Source organism: Sebastes umbrosus, chromosome 12, assembly GCF_015220745.1.
Source record: "Sebastes umbrosus isolate fSebUmb1 chromosome 12, fSebUmb1.pri, whole genome shotgun sequence".
NCBI lineage: Eukaryota > Metazoa > Chordata > Actinopteri > Perciformes > Sebastidae > Sebastes > Sebastes umbrosus.
In genome coordinates this window covers 5,460,658-5,478,364 of record NC_051280.1, presented here as the reverse complement: position 1 = coordinate 5,478,364, position 17,707 = coordinate 5,460,658, and the positions used below count along the sequence as shown (strand labels likewise).

At 41.1% G+C, this 17,707-nt stretch overlaps 1 long non-coding RNA gene across 1 annotated transcript; it reads right to left on the bottom strand.

Moving 5' to 3' along the window:
- Positions 1 to 1,194: 1,194 nt before the first annotated feature.
- Positions 1,195 to 16,902, bottom strand: LOC119498034. Its single transcript, XR_005209036.1, has 5 exons — positions 16,859 to 16,902; positions 15,364 to 15,476; positions 15,182 to 15,264; positions 4,910 to 5,070; positions 1,195 to 1,603 (listed from the first exon to the last, which is right to left on the bottom strand). It is a non-coding gene; the product is annotated as an uncharacterized LOC119498034 (long non-coding RNA).
- Positions 16,903 to 17,707: the final 805 nt, after the last annotated feature.

Sequence of the window (17,707 nt, the reverse complement as noted above, 5' to 3'; positions counted from 1 at the left end):
TGTGCGCAGCATGTGGCCCGATTAGTTCACCGTCTGCATCAGGACGCCGCCTTTCAAGCGGCCCTTCAGCAGCAGGTGTGGCCCTAAGCAGCTGCTTATGGTGCTTAATGGGCCGAGGCCGGCTTTGGTGCTCATGCAAATATCCCCAGATAAATAAAAGGAAAGAAAACAGCTGACTGCTTCTTGAAAGTCACCGTGCTACATCATCTTCCCAGCTTCAAGACAAACGTTCTGTTGTGTTTTGTGAAACCTGAGGGGATCTGTTGCATTTCAGCAGATGTTACCATCTCTTCTGTACTTTGTAGAAAACAAATATTCCTCCACTTCTGATCTTGCAGTCATTTTTCTGTTCACATCAAGCTGTTTTTAGAGCTGTGAAAACCCTGAGGAGCGTTGAGTCGTGCCAACTCTTATCAAAACCCCCGAGACTGGAGCAGAAAACAGCAGTCAAACAGCAGCGAGCCTGCTGAACAAGGAGACAAGGTTGATGTAACAAGCTGCTTTATTGTGTTGGTGAGTATTCGGCTGAACCGTGACTGAGCATGAAAAGCCCACAAGCAAAACCAAGTTGTTGTTTTCCCTCACAGGTGAGTCCCCAGAGATCTCCTGCACCTTTGCAACAAAACAATCCCAAACAGACGATCGTAGTCGAGAGCAAAGAGCGGCATAAACAAGAATCAAATGAATTTTGAGGCAAAACAAGGCTGAATTATTAATCATTAGGCCGTGAAAAAAGACAGCGTTCTCAAATGTTTTCAGAATCATCTTGTAGTTAACTGTTTAGCTGTAAAATGAGAAGGTTTGCTCCGACTGGGGGGCGGTGCTTGGTATTTCCTCAACTGATCCCAACATGGCTGCCGGGTCACAAACTTTCTCATTTTACAGCTAAACGGAGAGAAATAGGCATTACAGTAACAGAATATTGATTCATATTTGATCAGCTCTGCCTAGTTTGACCGTTTGATCAGAGTTCATGAGTGATTGACAGACTCCAGATCAGCTCTTACTGCTTGTTTTCCTCCAGTCTGTGAAGTCTTGCAGATGCCATTAGGAGCACCGGAGGACACTGGAGGACACCGGAGGACACAGAGGCACACGATTTTTTTCAGATTACCTGTCTCGTGCACTACTGTCAGGACTATCAGGTTTTATAAAAATCACTTTTTTTAATCATATTGGCTCTAACTACTACTACAGCTTTAACAGATCAAACATTTATGAAAGAAACAGCCACAGCATGCAATAATGTCAAATCAATTGAAATAAATTTGTCCTGATTACCTTTTCCCCATTGGGTGCAAAACAAAATCTGTGTTCACTTACTATCAAATACAAATGAGAATTTTGAATATCAGTACTTCAAATCAGTTCATTTAACTGTCGACATCACAGGACCAAACTATATAGTGAATCAATGGTCAATATAGACCCTGTTCAATGGTCTCAGCCCATTACTGTCAGGCTGCTCATGATATATGTTGTTCTGTACATCTCAACGATGTCAACCAGAAGACAAATCCCCAAACATTTGTTGTACGATCAAAGTGATACAGATTGCGGTTCATCGTCCCACTCAGGAGGACAAAGAGGCCATTTTTCATTCCTGTGTGAGAGGAAGAAGAAAACGGCCTTACTGGAATCTGTCTGTGTCTTGTGCAGTTCAAAGTCTTGTAAACTAATAATCCATCACTCTGACCTTGAGGGCATAAACAGCATCACTGATGTGTTACATGGATACAGAGTGAGTAATGGCACGGAGCAGCGAGCGACCTTTAACACCCGGGCCGACAATATGGACAAGTAGAAATATGGATCCTTGTGAATATGGATATGTGATCAGATTACATATAAAACCCAGTGAGATGGAGCTGTGACCTCACTAGATTCACTGATAGATAGGGTTTAATATGGTGTAACATGGTGAATATAATTATGATGACAAATGTGATTATATGTAAAAACAGTGTGGGTGGTGTTATAGATGGTTTTAATCTGTGATGCCACCAAGATAAATTCATTCATATTTTCTGTGCGCGGTGAATTAATCATTCTGACTGTAACTCTCCATCAGCGCACGGTGCAGCACATGATAAATATGGATGTAATTACAAATCTGCAAATATAAACACAGTATAGGTGGTGATTATGATAAAGTACGGACAGTAAACTACGTACAAACTCCCCTACAGCATCAAGATTCATGATCACAAGCACAGGTAGGGAAACAGCACAATTAATTACATTATATTACATTGCATTATATCTATCATAGCAAGAGAACAGGACAACACATTAATGACACATTCATACAAATTAGTGGTGTTTAAGCGAGATCAGAGTTAAGGGTGTTTCCTTCACAGCAACTCCAATCCACTGTTTTATTTTACAAGGCAGTGACATTTAAGTTATTGATCCAGACTGAATTTTGTCTGGTTCAAATGTTTTAAAGGGCCAATGTGTAGGATTTGGCCAACCAGATCTCAGGCGTATAAACAGTACGACATTTACACCTGTCATGATAAAAAAATGTTAGGCTTTTCGTGTCATTTGTACGCCACGGGCTTAACGTTGTGAAATGGCTTTTTGTGTGCTATTTAACATGTTACCATGAAATGGTCACGGTTATGTTTAGGCAACAAAACCACTTAGTTAGGTTTAGGAAAAACATCATGTTTGGGCTTAAAATAAGTACGTAACCTAAGTAAAATACATGTGGAAATAATGTAACATACAAACAGAAAACATGTCACAAACGTCACAAATGTAACTTTAAAATAACTCAACAACACTTTGGGACACGAACACTGGTCTCCTGGTTGAAAGTCCTGTTTGTTGGACCAATCCACCTCCCCTGTAAGAAGTCTGTCTCACTTTTTATCTCTAGCTCTGAGACATAGCATATTTACGCATTTACATCAGTACAAGCTACATGGCATGGCACGCCAAAAGCAACAAAGGTGTTGTCATTGCACGCAAGAGGACTTCCAAATGTGTATGTCCTCTTGCGTGCACTAAGCAGGAGGCATCTATTGGTGAGGTTGTAGGTTGAAGCCAAATGAAACTTCACCCATGATCGTGTAGGAGGACTACGGTGGCTGATGGGAAAATGCGAGAAAGTGAATGTCCCTATCTAGAGCCAGTGTTTGGTTTGTCTGTTCTGGGCTACGTAGAAACATGGCGGCCGGCTCCGTGAAGAGGACCCGCTCCCTATGTAGATATAAACGGCTCATTCTAAGGTAACGAAAACACAAGGCTTCTTATTAATATTATATTCCATTTATGCCAATAGATCCCTCTAAATGCTACACACTGGCTCTTTAAGTAAATAACAAATTTCAACGTCTAGTTCAGTGCCCGTTCAGAGTGCATGCCCGTCCGGAACAGGCCGATTGCTCGGTCCCCAGAAGTTCTGCTAGCAGTGTTGTCGAGAACCGCGGTATGGCTGCTTCTAACCCGCCAAGTGTGAAGTGGATTGGATGAACGAATCTCGAGATATGCGAAGGGCAGTCATACATACATACACAGACAGACAGAGAATACATCTTTTATAGATAGATGATGCTGCTATAGCGCCACCTATTGGCCAAATGGCACCAAATTTGGAAGACGTTGTAGCAGAAAGGGGGAAAAGAGGGAAAACACAGAATAGCCCTTTTCCACCCTGACAGGAAAATGAGGAGAAACTGAGGAGATAAATGAGACACACCTGTGAGCTTGGGGGAAGGGGAAATCAGTTCAATCAACTAAAGCAGCATGGAGGAGAACAGAGAGATGAGTGAGAGTGGCTAAAGGAGGAACTAATCTCGGCTGAATTCAGTTTCTGGATATCTTTGTAACTAAAGCAAAACAGTGACATATATGAAGTTAAACTGAGCAGCAAAGGAGCCAAAACCAGCTGAAATTCAATGAACTGGCTCGGACAACAAGGCACTGTTGGAGGTGTGCGGATCTCTGGAGCTGGTGGTTAACTGGATTCTTGTTCAGCTCGGACCTGTTGGGACGCTACTGAGGTGTCCTTGCCTTTGTTGGGCCAGTAAGAGAAGTTTTTACTCTCTCCAGGCTTCTCCTTCTTTTTCTCCCCCCCCCACCCCCAACACCTAAACCCTCACACCTTGAAACTGAACTGGACTAAACGGAACTGAACTGCCTTCATTCAGACCCTCTCACACACACACACACACACACACGCACACACAGTTTTTAATGGCCTGTAATAAGTGTATAGTAACTTATTGTTATGTTTACCAGTAAGCTGTTATAACATTGCTCTTAATAAAGATTATTATTTTCCCACTAGTGTAGAAAGACTCACTAATCGTGAGGTGCAGCCTGCTGTATGGCCAAAGCAGTCTGGTCCACTTATTCAGGCTCACAGCTTTGGTTCTGTTAGCTTCGTTATCGGTGGTGATGCACACTGATGACGGCTTCTTTTAGGTTCCATGACATGAGAGCATCCTTTAAACCTTTAAACCGCGATTATCTCGCTCGTGTGATCATACGGGAAGAGGTGGTTTGAAGGCAATTACTCTTCAACTCCCAGTTGTCAATGTAATGTACAGTGATATTCAGGAATGGCTCACACGTTCTGCTGGACGTTCAGATCGGTAGTTGTGGAGAAGTGGGTCACCTCTGTTAGCTGGTTGGTCAACTTTTCTCTCACTGAAATGTAGAACTCCGGTAGGTTCATATTTTGGATCAAGTATCTTAATGAGTCTTTTGAATCCGGGCTTTTCAACTATGCTAACCGGAACCCTATATTTTGCGATGTAGTAGTTTACAGCGGCCGTGATTTCTTTCCATTTGCACTTTTTTTGTCACATGGGAATGCTTTGGAAAGCGAGGAAGCCAGAGTCATTTGCTTCTGGGCTGGTTCTGGTTGCTTTGGTCGTGTTCTCGCTACCGTACTCACTTTGCCACTTCAGTTCTTTCAGTTTCTCCGGGTTCCTTCTCTCTCCGCTGCGTCCCTCCAAACACTAAAACACGCCGGCCGCATACGTCACACACTCGCCCAGGAGAACGGTCTGGATGGAGGCGGAGTCTGTGACGTATGTGTGTGTGTCTGAGAGGGAGCTGCAGGAGAAAAGGAAGTGCCAAAGTGAGTCTCATCCCAGCTTAAAAACATTACATGACAATTTGTAGTCAATGTTCCTGATACAGTCATTTTATACACCGCGCGTGGGACAAGCCGCGATACATCGACTATATTCGGTGTATCGCCCACACCTAATCTAATCTTTGAAAATCAGACTTCATGGGAACACCAGTTTTTGCTCCAACTAAGTGACATAATATCTTAATTTAACAAAATAACCCCACATAATGAGCCGTTGCTGCACACAGTGTGCTCATGTTTACAGACTCAGCTTGTCTGTGAAGCTTTCCACTGAATGATACCAAAGGGACGAGAAGGGGAAATAGATTAAGATTAGTGATCTCAGCTTCCTCTGGACGGAGCGTTTAATCACAGCTGTTTTCTTTCCCTCTCTTGAGCTTCAATTTGTCACTCTGTATGTGGAGAGAATTCCTCACTAATATCCACGAGTCGTGAATTTCAATTAGGGAGTCGGGGTTAAGGTGTAGGTCATGGTATGTGCTTCTCATTGCTGCAGCCAAACTGTGATATGGGCTGTTTTCTGGTTTCTACTTATTGATAAAACAATTCACCATCTGGCCTGGTGCAGCATTAAACACGCTCTGTATTTTCCTACAAGTCAAGTCAATTTCATTTGTACTGCCTTTAATCAAGGGTGCAGTCTCACAGGGCTTCAACAACGCCTACATTATGAAAGATTAAATGAAAACAAGGAGAGCTAAAACCAAACTCTGCCCTGCGGGGAAATTAAATGTCAGCTCCAACTCAGCTCTGCTACGTGTGAACAAACAAATAAATACAGAAAACCCATCTTAGGTTCAGTAAATCTATTTGGAAAATACATTATGCATGTTCCTTTTAGCAGACATTTAACTGGCTTTAAATTGTGGATGGGAAACATTTCTCTTGCCTTGTCGTCGGGTGAATACATTGCCCTTTTAAAGCTGCTGGGACGACACTAATGATTCCTGCAACACTTGACCATAATCTACTTTACTCTGCTGTGGATTTGACACATAAATCCCACTGTTACAACAGAAAAAAAAAACGTGTTTACCTCAGAGAATTGTGGTCATATTTACAGAGTTTATTTCCTGTGCAGCTCGGCTTAATAAAACTGTTTTCCGAGCGTCTTATCAGGCACCAAAACACACAACAGATGTCACAGTAATGCCGTCTATCCACACCCTGCCGGCCTACTGTCAAAGCATCTTTGTACCTCTGCCTGTCACCTGGATTACAGGTTTACTGAAGCTAAATTGAACAATATCCGCGGCTGTTTCTGCTGTTGCTGCTGCGAGTGTCATGTGTGACGTGGTGAAACCTTTCTAATCTAAATTTGTGTGCAAAAAAAGTGAAATAAAAGACAAAGTTGAAGAGAGGCAGACTGACGATGACTGGAAATATAGCAGCAAATTGAAGATGGAAAAGAGAAAGAGAGAAACAGTCATTTGAGAGGGAATGAGATGGAGGGCCTCCCCGCTGAGCAGAAAATAGCTTACCATCTCTGTGTGTGAGATAACAACAAATAGGAGGCTTCTGTTAATGTCAGCCTGTAGTTGTGTGTAATGGGGAGGTGCGCTTTAGCTCGCTGAATGACAGACTTTACCTGGATAAAGCTTCATACAATCGACTATAATGGAGCAGCTAAGGTGATACCTGGAGGGAAATGGAAGCTTCCTACAGGGATAATTATATATGATTGAAAGCACGGGCAATTTTCATAACCATCTAAAGAACTTGAGTTGGGTGCGTTGCACATCGCCTCGAGTCCAAGTCATTTAGGGGGAACATGAGAAATTTGACAATTGAACATCTGGAGGCCTCTTTTCTGAATTACATTCCATTATAATAGAGCTGAGGGAGCTGATGATTTAAAGGAATGGAGGCTGCAAACAAGGAAAATGGTGCTTCTTACAGCAAAGCGGTGCTTTCTCTAAGCTGAAAGGTTTGTTTCATGTACTCTTACATTTCTCTTTCTAAAAAGGGTAAGAAAGCTATCTTTTTTTATTTTTTTAAATTAACAAAAAAAATGTTCTGTAGCCAAGCCTAATATAGAACTGCAACGTTGAAAATATGCTAATTTTTATGTTAATGTAATTTTAATGTTTGACAGAAAAAGTAACATATGTTTGTACAACGGCTGTCAATCGATTGAAATAGTTAATCGCAATTAATTGCAAATTAATCGAACATTTTTTATTTGTTCAAAATGTGCCTATCTGGAGGTCAGAGGTCAAGGGACCCCTTTGAAAATGACCATGACAGTTTTTCCTCGCCAAAATGGGTTAGGGTTAGGATTCTTTAGGTTTTCTAGTTTCATATGATACCAGTATCTTCACTCTAGCTTTAAAACTGAGTCCGCAAGTTGCGTTAAAGAAATTAGTGTCGTTAAAACAAATTTGCGTTAACATGTTATTATGAATGAATTAATGAATGAAAGACTTTATTTCGAACATAAAATAAATAAAAACAAATACAAAATAATAACAAACAAAACAAAAGTAATAGTGTCCGAAAAGGAGTAGGTAGAAGTAAAACTTATATTTCCCTACCCCTTTCTCACTTCTTCTCTATTAACTCATATATCATAGAATGATAGAATGATAATATAATATATAAACTATCCCAGATTTATTTACATCCCAAATTAAATATATGAAAAGCATCCTAAGTTTATTTACAACCCACAAATCCATCCGGAGTGGAATATCGCCCGGAAGTGAATTATGTCTTGCTTTGAACATAATTATTGCGGTTTTAAATTTGACCAAATCCATGAATTTCAATGCATGTGACTTTAAAAACAGTGTTTTGGTGTGTTCCATATATCCCACATTATTTACTATCCTGATTCCTCTCTTCTGTAGTATGCATAATGGTTGTAAGTTACTTTTATAAGTGTTACCCCAAACTTCCACACAGTAATTCAGATAAGGTGATACAAGTGAAGAATACAGAATGTGCAGTGATTTATGCTCCAGTATGTATCTTGTATTCCCTAAAACTGCTACGCTCTTTGCTAGCTTTGTTCTTACATTATTTATCTGAGGTTTCCAGCAGATTTTGTGGTCCAGTGTTATACCCAGAATGTATTTACATATACTCTTTCAATATTCACATCATCTATTATCATTTGTATGTCTATTTTTTGGTTTCCAAATAACATAAATTAAGTTTTGTCCAAATTTAATGACAATTTATTTCTGTCAAACCACCGTTGCAATTTTCTGATTTCTGTTGTAGCCAACCTCCAAAAGCTGCTGCAGATTTTCCCCAGAACAAAAAATATTTGTGTCATCCGCAAATAAAACTAAATTCAGTGTCCTTGATACCCTACCTATGTCATTTATATACATAATAAACAGTTTTGGACCCAATACTGACCCCTGTGGGACCCCACAAGTAATACCTGAGCATGTTGATTTGTAATCCCCTATTTGCACGTGCTGCTGCCTGTTTCCTATATAACTTCTCAACCAGTTCAGCACTACCCCTCTTATACCATACCTTTCCATTTTATTGAATAATATATCATGATCAATGGTGTCAAGTGCTGGTGGGGCTGGAGCCGATCGCAGCTGACATTGGGTGAAGGCGTTGTACACCCTGGACAGGTTGCCAGACTATTACAGGGCTGTCTGACGGCAAGATAAAGAGGTGAAAATAATCTAACCAAAAATATTCCGTGGAACCCCCCACGGCACAAGAAAGAGAGGCCGGCCCAAGGCTGTTGGCTACACATGTGTCTAACACTGGTCAGGTTAACTGACTCTTCTCAAACTACAGCTGCTGAAGACAAGATCATTTGCTGTGTATGTTTGTTATTTTCTTGCTGACTAACCATTGTTTACACATATCTTCTGTTTGACCCCTGACTGCACCAGATGTGGTTTTTCATGCCATTAACCGTTAACCAGCTCTAGCAGCTCTCAGTGTTTGTCAGACTTTGTTAGAAATGTACGGAGCCCCCCTTAACCCCTAGGAGAGTAGTAACTCATTCCCTCAAGTTAGTATCTCGTTCCCTCAAGTTAGTAACTTGTTCCGTCAAGTTAGTAACTCGTTCCCTAAAGTTAGTAACTCGTTCCCTCAAGTTAGTAACTCGTTCCGTCAAGTTAGTAACTCGTTCCCTCGAGTTAGTAACTTGTTCCGTCAAGTTAGTAACTTGTTGCCTCAAGTTAGTAACTTGTTGCCTCAAGTTAGTAACTCGTTCCCTCAAGTTAGTAACTTGTTCCATCAAGTTAGTAACTTGTTCCCTCAAGTTAGTAACTTGTTCCCTCAAGTTAGTAACTTGTTGCCTCAAGTTAGTAACTCGTTGCCTCAAGTTAGTAACTCGTTGCCTCAAGTTAGTAACTCGTTCCCTCAAGTTAGTAACTTGTTCCGTCAAGTTAGTAACTCGTTCCCTCAAGTTAGTAACTCGTTCCCTCAAATTACTAATTCGAGGGCACGAGTTACTTCATAGAGCACTTCCTTCAATCATTCCTGACAGTCAAGTCATTAACTTCGGTAAAGTTGGAAAGATATTGACAGATTCAAACTTCCCGGATCAATAACTCATAACCGAAACGTTGTTAAAACACGAACGAGGGCTCTTTCTAACCGTAGTAAGGTAGACAACGAGCTACAACCTCATTTTAATCAAAACAGGCCGTCCCCCAAGTTGGACACATAGCATTGGTCTCTATGTGCAGCCGGCTGTGAGACGAGTGGTCAGCAACGCCGAAAAGAGATGTTACAACAATATTCAACTTCACTGTTATACAGTGTAGTACCACCAAAATTACTTCACACACCAGTGGTCTCCTCATAGTTGTACTACAACACTTAGTTTGGAAAAATATGCTTTTGTATATTTTTGGTGAATTGTTATTGGGAGAAATATTCAATAACTTCAGTGTTATAAAGTGTAGTGCTAACAGACTGTCTGCACACATCAATGGTCTCTTCCTGGTTATACTACAATTGGTTTAGTTTACACGGAAGTTTGCCCTATACAATGGTCTTCATGGCAAAAAAAATTCAAAATAAGTATTGTAGCATAACTAGGAAGAGACCATTAATGGGTGGAGACATTTTGGTGGCACAACATTTTATAACAGTGAAGTTATTGAATATATTTCCCAATAAAAATTTCACCAAAATTATACAAAATCACAGTTTTCCAAAATAAGGGTTGCAGTATAACATACAGGAAACCATTGATTTGTGAGGTGATTTTGGTGGTACTACACTGCATAACACTGAAGTTATTGAATATTTTTCCCATTAAAAAAATCACCAAAATTATGCAAAAGCCTATTTTTCCAAACTACGTATTGTAGTATAATCAGGACCATTGATGTGTGAAGTAATTGTGGTGGTACTACACTGTACTGCTATCTTTATAGCATCTCTTTTCAATGTCTGAATGAAATGTGAAAGGTTTAACAGAATTTTCCAACATGCCAATCTTAGGGAATTTTCTGCATGGCGCCACATCGATGTCTGTCAACCGTCTCCGATTGAGATAATCTTCGAAGGGATTGAAGAGGGTGGATGGAAGATTCAGGAAGGAGGACAGACAGAAGGTAAAAGGCAATGAAAAGTAAGAGACAGATACATTTTAGTTTAAACAAAGCAGAAAGTGTCTGGTTCTGCAGAGGATATTTATCCGATTGCTCAACAGCCTCACAGCTTCGGTTTAAGAGCACCTTGACTCTTCTTACTTGGAGATAACAACGGTCTAATCTCTAATGGAAAAATAACCTGGAGAAACAGAGCTAATCTGTGACAGAGAAATAACAGCAGCGCAGGACAACTTTTAAACATAGCTGCCTGCAGACGACGTGCACTTTTAAAGGATTATCCTCACACTCGTCGCTTTCTCTCTCCAAAAACATTTCCAGCTTCTCTCTATCTGTCTCCACACAGAGTCAGTGTTCGTCCTGATACATATCAGTTATCACGGCCGAGCCACCTCACAGCTGCCCTGTCCAATAATTAATAGATTTTCTAAAAACGTTTTTCAGTTTCACCTCTGCACGCTCTTATCAGGCAAGTGGAGAGCCGTGAGGAAGAGGAAGAGGCTGCAGGCCTTCAACGGGGCAGAATCCAGACGACCTCGACTATTAATTACAATCTTTAGTCTCCAAACAACCTGCCGGCTTTAAATCCCTCTGATGAGCGGGTAAAGACTTAAATCTGATAGAGAGTAAAGACATAGATCATTTGGAGTTGGTGCTCTGTTGATTAAATCTTCAGCATACCTCATGTTTACTGATGTTCACAGCGTGGCTCTGTTTGTTTACATGTCTACATTTCTCTAACAGTTCAAATAACATATTTTTACATTCAGGAGCAAAGCAGGATGTATGACGTCGCTATACCGTTGTAAAAAACGTACAACGTAACTGCGATATTCCCATTTATATTTCAGCCAGGAATCTTTGTCACATGTGTTTTTGTCTTTGTCACACCATAGACTGTATATAAGAAGTGGACAAGTCACCGTGACGTCACCCATTGGTTTGTGGACTACGGTTTTGAAGCCTTGAGTTCGGCATTTTGGCCACCCCTGCACAAGATCATGATTATAATGAAAGCACAAACTGAATGAAAAATTGTCAAAAACTACAACACATTCTCTTCCCAACTCGTCACATACTGACGCTTTGTCCGACCCCTCGGCGTCACTTTTCAGTCACAGTAAATATGTGCTTAACTTTGTGAATTAAACAAAAACACTTGCTTAGGTTCAGGCAATAAAACCACTATGGTTAGGTTTAGGAAAAAAAACCCGACATGGTTGGGCTTAAAACTACTACACACTGCACTGCACAGTGAAAATGCCACTGAACGTTGTGGCAGTTGGGGACGTGAACAATTAGCTGATTGTAACGTGACACACGGGACACGAACAACGGCGCTCAACGGTGCCTTGTGTGTTGGTATCTAACGCCGACGGCCGTGACAAAGCATCTGTATTTGACGCCCTGGGTATGAGAATGGGCTGAGATCTACATCTAATATATAAATTTTGATTTTGTTGACTAATCTAAGCTCAAAGATGTACCGCATCTCACAGTAAAGGTGACATGCGGTTGAAACTGAGCCACATTTACAGATACGATTGATTTAGAAAATGACGAATTGGGCCTTTCAGACGAGTCTTCTCCTCTAATATTGTAAGGGAAAAAAGAAAACACGTTGTTGAATGTTAATTGATTGTAATGAGCTGTTCAGTCGAGGCGTCTGTGTCAAATGTCTTCTCAATCTTCTCAATTAACAAGCCCACACATGAATGAAATGAAGAGTGTTCGTTAGATCTCCACCAGATGAATGAAGGAGAAGAGGAGGGGAATGATAGTGGACTCTCCTGCATGCTGTAGGTGGGCTGATAATTAGCGGGACAAACGCTGCCATCTAATTACACATCTGATTGAATTCAAACTCCACACTGAGAAACATCTCCACAGCCGCTCAGATTATACACTGTAGGTGGGCGGATAATTACCAGCAGAGAGAAGAGATCTTTTCCCTCTAGCAGAGCGCCACGACAAAACATGGAGGGTTTCACGTGGAAGCAGAGAGAAACTCTTCTGTTACTCTACTGCTGCTGTGTAACAAGATGAGATCCTCTAATATCTTCATATCTCTCCAGATAACAGCCAACAGGAGGTTGTCATGAACTAAAATCAGCTCTACTACGTGCTCTCTATGAGCTTTAGCACCGTGACATTTACAAAACAGCAGTGGGAGCAGCTTGAGTCCAGAAGGGAAACAAATCTAGAGGTAGTCGGCCAACACTTCAAGTAGAGTCATCTGACACTGAAGCCTGCTATCCATGAGCACTTAAAGGGAATGTATGTAACTTTTGACATCTACAAACATGTTTTAATTGGTTTTATTTGCCAATGTGTGAACAGGTTGTAACCTGACCAAAAAAACAAGACCTTCTGTGACTTTCTGGGTTTCCTCTACCAGCTTGTAGACTGCTTTTAATGTGAAGAACGCAGGCCTGGGATTTCCAGGGAAATCCAACGGATGTGAAGTCATGCGCTCTCGCTAGTGCCTTTACTCTTTTCAGCTCCTCTACAGGGCTAACAGTGTGCAACCATAGCTAACGTTTGGTTAGGAATGGAGTCCGCCAACGCGGAGTCATAGTTAACCTCTAAAGGCTCTGACACACCAAGCCGACGGTCGGACAGTTTTGGGCCGTCGGTTAGCGTCAATCAGCCTAATTTTTCGTCGGCTCTAGTCTGCCCATGTCAGTGTTTTTTCTGCCGATTCAGCGTGTTGAATCGGCACCAACACCAGTTGGTGAGAGAAATCACTCTGATTGGCTGTTCAGCTTAAACGAATCAGTGCACGAGAAGAGAAATGGAAGTGAGGAAAGCAAGCCGACAGGTAAAATCAAGAGGCCACACACAGAAGGCTCTTCTCATTTTTCATCTTCATCTCATCTGATCATTTCAACACATAGATATATTCACAACTACATGGCCATCTGGAATGAAGCTAAGTGGTGAGTGAGAGTAGTGTAAATGGTAAATGGACTTGCATTAATATAGCGCTTTTCTAGTCTTCCGACCACTCAAAGCGCTTTACACTACATGTCAGCACACACACATTCATACACTGATGGCAGAGGCTGCTAAGGTGACAACCTGCCCATCAGGATCTAATCTAAATACTCATTCACACACCGATGGCTATGCCTTCAGGAGCAATTTGGGGTTAAGTGTCTTGCTCAAGGACACATCAACATGTGACCGGAGCAGCCGGGGATCGAACCATCGACCTTCCGATTGATGGATGACCTGCTCTACCCTCTGAGCCACAGCCGCCCAAAGTGTGAAAATGGTCGTCAAACGCCGCTCTGTTTCATGTACGTGTCATAGCAGCAGCTTGAATATCTGTCGTCCTCAGTCGTCTGGTTTCCCTTTTCGTAAAATGAATACAGACTACCGCTACCTGCTGGTGTGGAGAGTTATTTCATCTCACGCAGGCGCAGAATGAACGTGGTAGTTGGCCGTCGGCTGTTGTCTTTGCGATGTGTTCGAGTGCAACTTTTTGGCCAAGACAAAGGCGACTGGTGACCTTCATTGCCGCTAGTTCTCTGATGTCGGGTTGGTGTGTCTGGGCCTTTATGTGAAGTTTTTTTTATACTGTATACAGGCTTGTATCTTTGACTTTTTAAATGAAAGAAATGGATATTTTCTAAAGCAATTGTCAATCTATTGTATTGATTATTCAACCAGGAGAGTTTCTTGCTGAACTGCTCCAGCTGTGAGTCAGATGAGGAAATGAATGAGCCTGAAATAGCCAACTCTATACACAGCAGTGTTTCCAGATGTTACTCCTAAGTTTCTTCATCAAGTGGTCTTGTTTGTGTACCCAGAGGTGTGCCACCACAGGTCATTATTCAGCCCACCTACACTGAGGAGGAACACCAGAGTGATTTGACTAAATCAGCCAGAGACTTTAAAGACGGAGCTGACAGTCTCCATTAGATCATTCAATACACGCTATTGTATAGAGGAGAATCATTATCAACAGTTATATGACATCAACAGGGACACGACATGGAGCAAGATGTAAGATGTACTGAATACACAGAGATCTGACTGGCTTCTCTGTATATGTGGGATATATTAAATAAAACCATGTCAGGAATCAATTCAGTTTTTTCATTCAGTGCCATTTAGAGCCCTGAAGACATCTGAAAATAAAGTTATGATCCAAGCGTCTAATTTAGAAATGAGAGTGTAAGCTGTTGCATCACCATAATGCAATAATATTGAAGCACCAGTGGCTGTATGCCAAGGTTTAAAACTCTTCACGGTCTCAGTGATTTTATTTGTCCCGCTAATCTCATTTCTCCTTCAAACACACTCATGAAGAAGCAGATCTTAATCTTTAAATTTGATTCAGCACATTAATATTAAATATATCACAAAGCCAGTGGTTAATGCTGAGAGTATTTAAAAACTCAGAGTTGACTCAGTCTTCTTCCCTTTACAGAGTGAATAAAGAGGCTCTTAATGCATGAATTATCTTAATTCTATGAATTTAAGACACAGTGTTTATAAAGGAAACCTTTGAACGTACAGCGACGAGTGAGCAGTTGTCAGTCAGTAGAAATCCTTTGGTTTCTGGTTTCCTCTGCTGCTGATGAGACGCTCAACTTCCTCCTGCAGGATAAACAAAACCATCATCTGCATAATGTGATGGATGAAAGTAAAAGTTGTGGATTAAAAATTTTACTTTAAGGGCGTTTTCATATTAGGTACCATTGATCCGTGCCATGCCCGAGCATGATTCCCCCGCTGCTCAGCTTTCACATTAGTAAAGTTGGACTTGCGTCATCATCCACGTGTATTTGTTTATGTTGAGGTCAGCTGTTCTAGTGGTGGAGCATCGTAAAACACTTCATTCAAACTGGACAGAAACAACAAATTCTTAATTTACCGACTCTGATGTGAAAATATGCCAGCTGTTTCCGCCGCTGTCTCTCTGTTTGCCAATTGAGCAGCTGAGTGGTTCTAGTTCTTCAGAGGCAGACCATTAAACTAGCTAAATAAAATAGCAAACATCACTCAACCCCAATGCCTATTATTGTTTTTATTTTAAGGAACATCTCGCCCGGGATGAGAGGATGATATCGGCGCATGTTGCGCGCAGATACAGATTTCAGAGGAGACCGGCGGCGTTGAAAACAGAATCCCATTTCACAACTACTCGCTGACTGCTAACGTTACTCGAGTACACATGATCCGTACTCCAGACCACCTTTTAAAGTGGACTAGAGTACGGATCGATGAACCGTGCCCGAGTACAATACGGTGCGTTCACATTAATCAAACAAACTGGACTTTGGGGTCAAGTGTACTCAGATTCGGGCCTGGTTTCCTAATGATGATAAGTGGTAATTGCAGGTCTGTATGAGATCCACACAGTGCCGCATTTTCCAGGGAATGTCGCCACAGACACCCAGTTCATATTAATGCAAATGCAAGGGCTTTCTTCAGTGGGCCATAGGCTCACTCATCATTGTGTTACCTCATTTGGCGATATACAGTGACTTAGATATTTATTTAAATGAAAATCTTTGAGACAAGTATATACTTAAAGTATATACGTACTAGCATCAAGATTAACTTAAAGTGGAAGTACTCATTATGCAGAATAAATGAAAAGGAGTAAAAAGTATAATATTTGCCTAGCCCTAGCCCACAAACTGTGAAATAAGACAACCCAGTCAGTTTTTTGTGGGCTGTCTAGATCAGAAAACATGTGATTCAACAAGCCATTCAGATGTGAATCCCCTTCCTATGTCACATGCAGAACTCATTAGAATATACTGCCCACAGCTTGAGAACTACCTTTGCAAAGGTGAACCATATTTTCTCACAGCCAATCAGAGCCGACTGGACTTTTTCAGGAGAAGGGCTTAAAGAGACATAAAACGGAGCGTTTCAGATAGAAAGTGAATACAGGTATATTCAGACAGACAGTATGAGAAAAATTATTTAAACATTAAAGCATGTTAACGTGTTCTAGCTGAAACCCAAAATGGAAGTATGAATCTGAAAATGAGCACATGTCCACTTTAAGTATTTGAGTAAACTTTGAGTTACTTTCCACCACTGTTATTTACAAATTATCATTGAGACAGAATTTTTTTCATATATATCGGACATTGTGGTAATCGAAGCAAACTGCAGTTGACAGAAAAAACTCACCTCAAGGTCCATTTAGTAGCTGTTCTGGAGCTTTCAACCGTACCTTCATCAGCAGATGGAGGTAGCCAATTATCAGGTGTGTTTTCATTGAGGACTGCAGAGATGAAAATACAGAATTCACTTTATTTTGAATGAAAACATCAGTACAGCATTTGTTTTCTTAGAATCATCCTAGCTTTGTTTAGTCGCGATAACACAACAGTTACATTCCTGTATATCTGTGTTATCTGCTGATGTCATGTAAACATAACTGTTTGTACATGCAGAGTCTTGCACATTCTTATCTGAGGATCATAACAACAGTTTGGGGTTGCGATCACAACAAAACACTTCCTGCTTCAGCTGCTCTCATCAACATGCAGATGTGTTCGGCTACAACCAAACTCACGCCTCCGTCATCTGAACAGCCAGTAATACAGCTGGAAGCAGCAGTAATTACAGCTGTTTACACCGCTGAGAAGAAGCAGAGGTGAATAATTGAGGGCTTTAAATGGTAAACATGCCAAGAGGAAGACGGAAGAGAAGCAGAGTGAATCTACAGTAATGACAGAAAGAGAGGATGAATGATGATGGAGGTATCTCCTCTCAGCAGGGTCCATGCTTTCGGTTTCATTATGCTGAGCATCAGGCTTCATTATTGTCCGTTAATGTGACTTAAAGATTGAGCGGACCTTTCCCAAAGAGAAACAAAGACAAAGAGACTCAAATCAAGTTTAAATAATTCATCTGCATGGAAGTGGTGCTGTAGTAACTCTGCATCTGCCAGCTGCATCGGGGTGAAATAGTTCTGCACCGGCTAAATCCATAGACCGTCTTAACACCGCTGCAAAACAAATAATCAATCTTGTAAATTCATTCTATAACAAAATGTATCCTAATGGTGATACAGTGA